Here is an 8,499-nt window from a genome sequence, read left to right on the forward strand (position 1 = left end):
GACAGTGCGTGTAGGGATAAGTTCATCTTTATCATTTTTAACCACTGTGATCCCACCTTTCTTTGGTACAACATGTACAGGGCTTACCCATTTACTGTCTGAGATGGGATATATAACTCCAGCATCCAGAAGTTTAATTTTTTCCTTTTTCACTACCTCTTTTAGGTTTGGATTGAGTCTCCTTTGCTGTTCTATAGATGTTTTTGCATCTTCTTCGAGGTGGATACGGTGCATGCAAAGGTCAGGAGCTATTCCGGGAATATCATCGAGAGAATACCCGATCGCTCTCCGATACTTACGCAGTTTGTTCAAAAGGAGAGCAAGCTCTCCATTCGTGAGATTGGCATTAACAATGACAGGATATGATTTATCGCAAAGGAATGCATATTTCAGGCCAGCTGGAAGTGGTTTCAGTTCAACCTTGGGTGCTTTTTCTTTAGTCCAGTTGGTCGATGAAGAAGATGATCGATCAATAGTTTCCCTAAGGTATTGATCCATAATGATTTCAGAATCATCAGTTTCTTCATTTGCGATTCCGATACTTGCGTCCATAAGGTTCGCATAATCTTCTGTTCTGCTATCTATGTTCAGAATTTCTTGTTCATCAGGAGTGAATGTGTCTTCTGATGAATTGGCAGCATATATATCCATAAGGTATTCTTTTTCTAGCTCAGAAACTTCTTCTGTGTAAAAGGCGTGATCGTCTATCAGAGGACGTTTTACTAGCTTTTCCATGTCGAAGTTCATTGATATATCTCCGACATTTAAGTTAATCTTTCCTCCTTTACAATCTATGATTGCTCCTGCTGTAGCCAAAAAGGGCCGACCTAGTATAAGGGGGTCTTTCGGCACTTGTTTATACTTTAGTACAACAAAATCTGTTGGTATGAAGCAATCATCAATTTTGACTGGTACATCTACGAGGATTCCCTCAGGTACCCTAATAGAACGATCAGCTAGAACTAACGTGATAGGCGTCGGAACGAATTCATTATAACCTAGTGAAACTGCCACAGAGTATGGCATGAGGTTTACACTAGAGCCAAGATCACAAAGAGATCGAGGAAAACGTGCGTTTTGTATCTTGCAATCTAGGACAAAACTACCAGGGTCAGTCCTTTTGATTGAAGTTTCTCCTTGTATCATCGCACTTACTTCCTCTGACACCATCATAACGCTTTGTTCTCCACTCGAGGATATCATATCTTTTACGTACTTTTTCACCGAGGGGGCTATCTTAAGGGCGTCACTGAGAGACATCTCGAGAGTGATTTTGTCGAAGGCCTTTTTGCAGATTGCATGTTCCAATGCCTTCTTAGTTTGTGGTTTGTTTGGAGGAAATGGGGGAGGAGTTCTATAGACTCTTTCAGTTCCGGTAGATTGTGTATTGCAATCGTTGGTGTTGCCAGATGGTCGATCGTTTTTGTTCCCAGAGGATCGATCGATATTTGGTACGTCTAGATAATCGACTTCGATCTCGGCATTAGGATTCTCTTTTTCTAAGTCTACAGTTCTTCCCTGATCCTGCTTATTTGAAAAATTTCTTATTTGTTCTGATGTTCCTGAGTCAGAATCATTGTCAAGAAGCTCTATGGGGTTGAAATTGTTTTTTCCTGCGTTATCAATGATTTTTTTATTGCTGGTATCGTCTCTGGCATTTATTTCAAGGCGTTTTCCGCTTCGTAACATCACGGCATATGCCTGGCGTTTTGCCCCAGGGTTAGCATCGGTCCTTCCAGGAAGACAACCTGTCTCTCTTTTTAGAGTAGTTGCCAGGTTAGCAATTTGGTCTTCCATTTCCCGTAGGTGTTCAATTAATGAATCCATCTTCTGATTTAGTTCACCGTAAACACTGTTTATTTTCCCATTGAATTCAGATTTCATTTTACGGTTTCCTGTAAGGGCTTGTTTTAGGTTGTACTTCTCTCTCCCAGTACGAGACTGCATACAGATCTCATAGTTTCGTGTAAAGCTGTCGACGTTAAACACATAATGAGGATCAGTAGTATCTAATTCTTCTATAAAGTCGAGCTCATCTTCTGATATAGGAGTTTTATTGTAGTACTGGCACAGTCTAGGTGGGTTTAGATCTGTTAGGAGGGAATGAAGCGAATTTATAGAATTCTTTATCTCAGATAACTCAGTATTTTCTATCGAGTTTACAGCTTTTTCTTTTTCTTCATTCATCTCTTCATAAGATCTTCCTGTTGCCATGTTTTCGATTAAGCGTCTTGCTTCCATAGGATTTCTAGTAACGAATTCCCTTCGCTTGCTGTATCAAACGTTGTCTTATAGCTCAGAATAACACCTTTGTAAAAAATCTTAAGAAATTGTGGTTCTGGATAACCATGGTGGGGGCATTCGAGTTCATAACTCTTGAATCTTCCCCAAGCGTTTTTGAATGATTCCTGAGGATTTTGACGGAAGGTAGAGATTCGCTTCCTTACTTCCCAGTAACGAGCATCGTCGAAGAATCTCTTAAGAAAAGTGTTTCTAATCTCCTTCCAACTAGTTAGGGATCATTTTGGTAGACAGTTTAACCATCTCAAAGCTTCCCCTTCTAGTGAAAATGGGAAAAGTCTGCAACGAATGTATTCGTCTGGAATTATTTCCTCTAGACCTTCGATGTGGTCTTGTGGATGTTCTAAGGAAGATCGTTTAAAAGGCATTCGACGCACCATATTATAGTAATCAACATCAAACTTGGTTTTCGTGGTGACGTCATCAGGTACTCTAATAGCGGACCTATTGGAATAGGTCCTATTGGGGTTTAAGTAGTCTTGCAAGGGCAATTTAATTTCTTTACCTATGTTTAAGGTAGAGTTTGACTTAACAGGGATTTCAGTCCCCTGTTTTTCATTAGTTTGGCTAGAAATGTTGCTTGATTGACCTATTGGTTCAGTTTGGACTACTTTCTCATTATCAGCATCGGTAAGAGGGTACTTACCTGCTTCCGGCTGGGTGGTATCGATCGATAAATTTTCGGATGAAACGATAGATTCTTCTGTATCTGTGTCGCTCGATTGACAATGTTCCGTGTCGATCGATGCTTGGCCGACATCTGTATTCTCCATCCTTTGTGTTGTAAAACAAAAGAATAGAAAAAATTAGCAAAAGTAACTAAGTCTATGCTAAATCCTAAATTAAATCTAAAAGTATAGAGAAAGAGTCCCCGGCAACGGCGCCAAATTTGATATCACTCAAATTATCCTAAAAAGTGAATTACTCTCTCAAATAAGAGGTTCAGATGTAATACTTAGAGATCGAATACACAAGGACTCTAGGATTACTTGAAGGTTCAATTAATTAGAAATAAAGATAGACTTAAGGTTTTATATGTTTTTAAGCAGTAAATATTAACGTGAACAAGGAAGTTGTTCAGTAACTGAAATGAAGGTTGTTTCTTAATGAGGAAAATAGCTAGATCCAGGTATTTCTGAGGTATGAATTTATGCAGTTTGAAAATGACATTAGGGCTTTAGTCTTTTAAACTCAAGCAATTGGTACAACCAGTAGGGTCTCCTTTACTAGATCCCGGATCTCAACTGTCGTTTGTTGATCTCGGAAATGAGTCGATCGATACGACTTTCGTCTAATCGATCGATACACCTTTCAAACAATCGATCGCTACAACGATGGTTGTATCGATCGATGGTAATTCTAGCAAGCGTTATCGATTTGGTTGAAAACGTTCTCTAATGATCTAGACCACCTTTCGCATGTGTCTAGTCAGTTAGATCACTTTAGTTTATTTCAGGGTATTGAGAGTATACAGTTGGTTATCTCTTCAATCCTAAGATCTAGATTTAAGGGTGATCAATCCTAAATCTAGTATTAAGAATAACTAAAGTGAAAAGACTAATTTAATCACCCTAACAATTGTCACAATCTCATCATATGATTCACCCTTATGAGAAACCTAAATCTAACAATTAGGTTTACTCAGATATATTCATGAGAGACAAAGTCATGATGGTTTGAATAAAACTTAATATGAAATAAGGAACACAAGAGTAATGAGTAAGATAAAAAGGGAGTTCAAGATCTTCTCTGTTTTGCAGTCTCAGATCTATCTCTCCAACTCTAACTCTTCTCCTAAGGTAGCCAAATTGCTTCTCTTCTCCACTAGGTCTCTAGGCAAGTCTGCCTCTAGAATGATACAAAACCCTAGTATATAAAGCCTAACAGGCGGCCAGGGACTAATTGTGTAAATAGCACACTTTGTGATACTTGAAAATCTTCTAAATCGTAATCCATCGAATGGCTTAATGTCGATCGACACTCTTCGATATCTGTCGATCGATTGTAATTGACTCTAATCGTCTGACCTCGCATGATTCCTATCGGTCGATTCTTCATTCGTGAGAATACTCCAAAAATGCCTTAAAAGTATTGCTTTCTTCAATTAAGTACCTGTGCCTGAAAATACTCTAAAATACTTTGAAAACGTAGTAAATATGATTGAAAACACTCATATACCATGGCTAAAAATGGGTGAAATTCATGGTATATCACTGATCCCACCCCGGCCTAACCTCGAAGGAGGTAAAGTCAAGCTAGAGACTTAAAACAAGCTCACTTGGGAGGAAGTCCCATGTCTATCCTTGTACATAATTTTATTTTCTTTGATTTTCTAGATTGTTTTTGGGTCTAGTCTTTGTCTATTAGGTGTTACAAACCAGTTGGGAGACTTGGAGCAGATCAAGAGACGTGTTTTGTGTGTGAAGTGTCACAGCGGCCTTTTGGTCCCAGCGGCCTAATGGCGTGACGAGAAACCGCTGCATTAAAAACGTGATTTTATCACACAGAATTGCGTAATCTGGAGCGGCCTTCTGCAGCGGTATCTCATCCCGCTGCTTGATAACACTCCCAGCGGATTTTTGGTCCCAGCGGCCTTCTGTCCCGCGCCATAAAACCGCTGCACGTGCCAGGTAAGTGTCTCTTCTCTGATTTCCGGTTCAATTAAATTGAACCAAACTGGTTTACCCCTCAAAACCCTCGACTCGCCTCTCTCCCTCACTTCACCCTCTTCTCACGACATCTCCCCTCTCAAACACTCTCCATAGCCTCAAGAACACAACTCTCTCATCTCTCAACCAAATCCATTGATTTTTGTTGCTGAGATCCCGAAATTCCCTCTTTCTTCACCATCTCCAATCGATTTTCATCAAATCAAGCTAAGGTATTGTGAATCAGCTGCAATCTAAAAAAAAAAAATTTCAAAATTTTGAATTGCATGCTCGATTTCTTGCTTTAAAACTGATGTTCATGTTCTAATTAGCTTATTTGATGAGTTGGATTGGTGAAAAACGTGTTCAATTGTGTTTTGAGAGAGTTTAGTGTTTTGTGTGATGATTGATTCCCATGTAACTTACACACTTCTAAGTGTTTGTTTTGCAGAACGCGATGGCGAGAGATACGGGGAAAGGAACAAAGCAAACCAAAGGAAAGTGAATAGCATCAAGTTCTCAAGACTCACCAGAAAGAGAAACCCGCAGTTCCGCGATCCGAAGGAAACCTGCTAGAGAGAACCGTGTGAGCCGCCACAAAACCAGAGAAGAGCTAGAAGCTGAGGTAGATACTGAAAGAGAGATAGAAGAAGCTCTTAAATCAGCGACCGAAATTGAAGAAGAAGCTGTAGTTGCTGAAGAGGAAGAGCCAGAGAGACGAGTTGATAACATTCCGCCCTACACTAAGTTGCTAGCGCACATCAAAAAGATCCCGCTATCTTCAATGAGGTTTCCAGATATCTCCGCTCTGCGAACACTCGGGATCCTTGAAGATGTGCGGCTCCTCTTCCGCAACATGGGAATGGAATCCTTTCTTGGAATGGCTTATCCGGTACATGAGGAAGTCTCCTATCAGTTCTTGGCCTCAGTTTCAGCAGTCTTCCATGATGAGTATGATGAACAGGAGGGATTTGGACACATTGTCTTCAAGGTCAAAGGGAAGCTTCACAGGATGGGTTTTAAGCAGCTCAGTTCTATCTTTGGATTGTCGGATGATGCAGAATCACGCTTACCCTCATCCACCTTGATCTCAAATGATGTTTGGACTTGGATTGCTGAAGGAGCACGGGATCCTGGCAGTGATAAGTGCAATGAAATCACAAGCCCATGGGTGAGATATGCTGCAAAGGTACTCAGTCATACCTTCTACTGCAGAAGAGAACCTGGAGGAGTAAATGAAGATGAATTGAAATTCTTGGGACTAGCACTTCTTCCTTTGGATGAGAATGGTAAACTACAGACCACAACCCTGCAGCAATACAAGGATTTGGGACTGATAGGAGTTCTTGTGAGGAGGTTCATCTACTATAAGTATTGGGCTTGGACGAACGATGATGCCACACCGAGGCTACTTATAGGAAAACTCATCACACCTATCTTAGCAGCAGTTGGGACTAAGCTAGGACCAGTGAAGAAAGATGCTCGTTACATCGATCTCATGTACTTGAAGAAGACCTGCTTCTTAGGAGGAACAACAGGGGTCCAATATGCCTACCAGTTCTACTCCGGCTATAACCCCAGCATTAAGTCCTACTTCCTCCTACCTAATGAAGCATTTACCTCACTCCCTGAGCACATCAAGTTTGACCCAGAGCCTCAGTATCTTGTCCCACAAGGCCATCCTGAGTTAGGCCCCATCAACGCCCCGCGCAAGAGGAAGAAGAGAGCACGGGCAGAGTCCTCTGGGACAGCTAGACCCAGTTTGCGACCAGCGATAAGAGGAAGAAGAGGGACCAGCGACACCAGGTCCATTATATGGAACAGACCGATACCACTTCCAACCTTATAGAGGTGCCACTACGAGCGCCGGTTTGCGCGAAGCTCTTTCTCAGAATGCTAAGCTGCTCAAGTGGAACAAGATGCAAGATAGGACCATTCACAAGCTGAAGGAGTCAGTCAAAGTGCTAAAGAGACAGATGAGGAAGGTCACTTCACTACTAGCACGTACTACTCTAGGTTCAGGTTGCCAAAGGGATGATGTGATGTCAACTGCTGGGCCTTCTACTCTTCCTCGGCCCTCTTTCTACAACACAGCTGCAGCTGCACGCTCTCCAGATTCTGAGCTGCGTAGACAGCGCAGAAACCGCCCTCCACCTGCTCGTGAGTCTTCCAACGAATCCCCATCCATCGCCACTGCAGACGATTGGGACACGGAAGGTTCCTCATTCTATCCTTAGCCAGGTATCTCCATACCTTCCCTTGTATATACTAGCTTTTCTTTGCTTTTTAGGATTTCTTTTCGGTATATTTCTCAGCTTAACAACACAGAGACTGTGTGACTTAAGTTTGGGGAAGGTACCAAGTATTTAACCATGTTTGCTTTGATGGTCTTGCATTGAGTCTTGCATTTCACATACCTATTTGCATAGAAAACCAAAAAAAAAAAATTGAAAAATTTAAAAAGAAAAAAAAAACATTTAGTTTGCATCATTTGCACTTTTAGGAGAGTCTAGAGCATATAGGTTGCATTCATTTGCATTGGGAGCAATGATTTAAAATGCCTTGTAGAGAGCACTGTCTAGCCTCGTTTAGTTCATGCGCCTCTCTTGAAAACCTTGTAAGCTTCGTGCCTTGAAAACTCTCCCTGAAACTCAGTCTCTTAAGCTAACTACAACCTTGAATGAACTGAATGAACTTAATTTCTTGCTCATGGTCCCTTGTGTGCTAAGTCATGGATATACAGACTAGAGTTTTCACGCCTTTTATGCCGATCTTTTTGACAATCTCTAGTGGCAGTCCACTCCCTAAAACCCACTCCTCCTTTTAAGCCTTCATTGATTGTTGAGTGAGGCCTTTTTCGGAAAGTCTTGCATGTGCATAATCTTGAGAGTATTGGGAACGACAATGCTCAGTCTTCATTCTTGCTAGATTGGATACACTATTGTCTAGCTATAGGTGGGGGTGAGTGTTGCGAAGTTTGACTTGGGAATTTGAAAGTTGAAAAAAAAATGATTGAACTCTTGTGCTTAATTGTCTCATTGGGAATTGTATAAAACCTCTAGCTCGAGTTGTGAAAGTCTTGGCCCCCAAAATAAAAATAAAAAGAGAAAACAACAAAAAAAAAATAAAGAAAGGGGGCTAGCAAAGTTTGAATGAGCTAAGAGGTTGTGTTTTAAAAGTTTAAATCTTTCCCTTGATTGAAGAGTTTGTGGATGTGTTCTTGAGATTTTTGGGTGAGAGATGTGAGTGGGGTGTAACTTTGGGAATATTGTGTCACTTGTATGTTTGAAAAAGGGTAGAACAATGAAGATTGAGCATTGTATGCATTAGTTGATCCCTTTCTTAGATATATAATGTGCAATGTCAAGGCTACTTGTTTTGAGAGTGAACCACCTTGAAGATAATGAGTTTTGAACCCCTTGATCACTAGAACAAAAAGCCTTCCCTTACCCAAATGACTTGGACCAATTGACCATTTGCATAGAGCTCACTTGTTGTATTGCTTAATGAATGTGAGAGTTGGCTGGATTGAATGTGTGGATACATAATG

General features: G+C 40.9%; 1 non-coding gene across 1 annotated transcript; it reads left to right on the forward strand.

Moving 5' to 3' along the window:
- Positions 1–2,343: 2,343 nt before the first annotated feature.
- On the forward strand, positions 2,344–2,450 carry LOC130497814 (small nucleolar RNA R71). Its single transcript, XR_008936827.1, has one exon. It is a non-coding gene; the product is annotated as a small nucleolar RNA R71 (small nucleolar RNA).
- The last annotated feature ends 6,049 nt before the right edge of the window (positions 2,451–8,499 follow it).

The sequence above is a fragment of the Raphanus sativus genome, chromosome 1, assembly GCF_000801105.2.
Source record: "Raphanus sativus cultivar WK10039 chromosome 1, ASM80110v3, whole genome shotgun sequence".
Classification (NCBI taxonomy): Eukaryota; Viridiplantae; Streptophyta; class Magnoliopsida; order Brassicales; family Brassicaceae; genus Raphanus; species Raphanus sativus.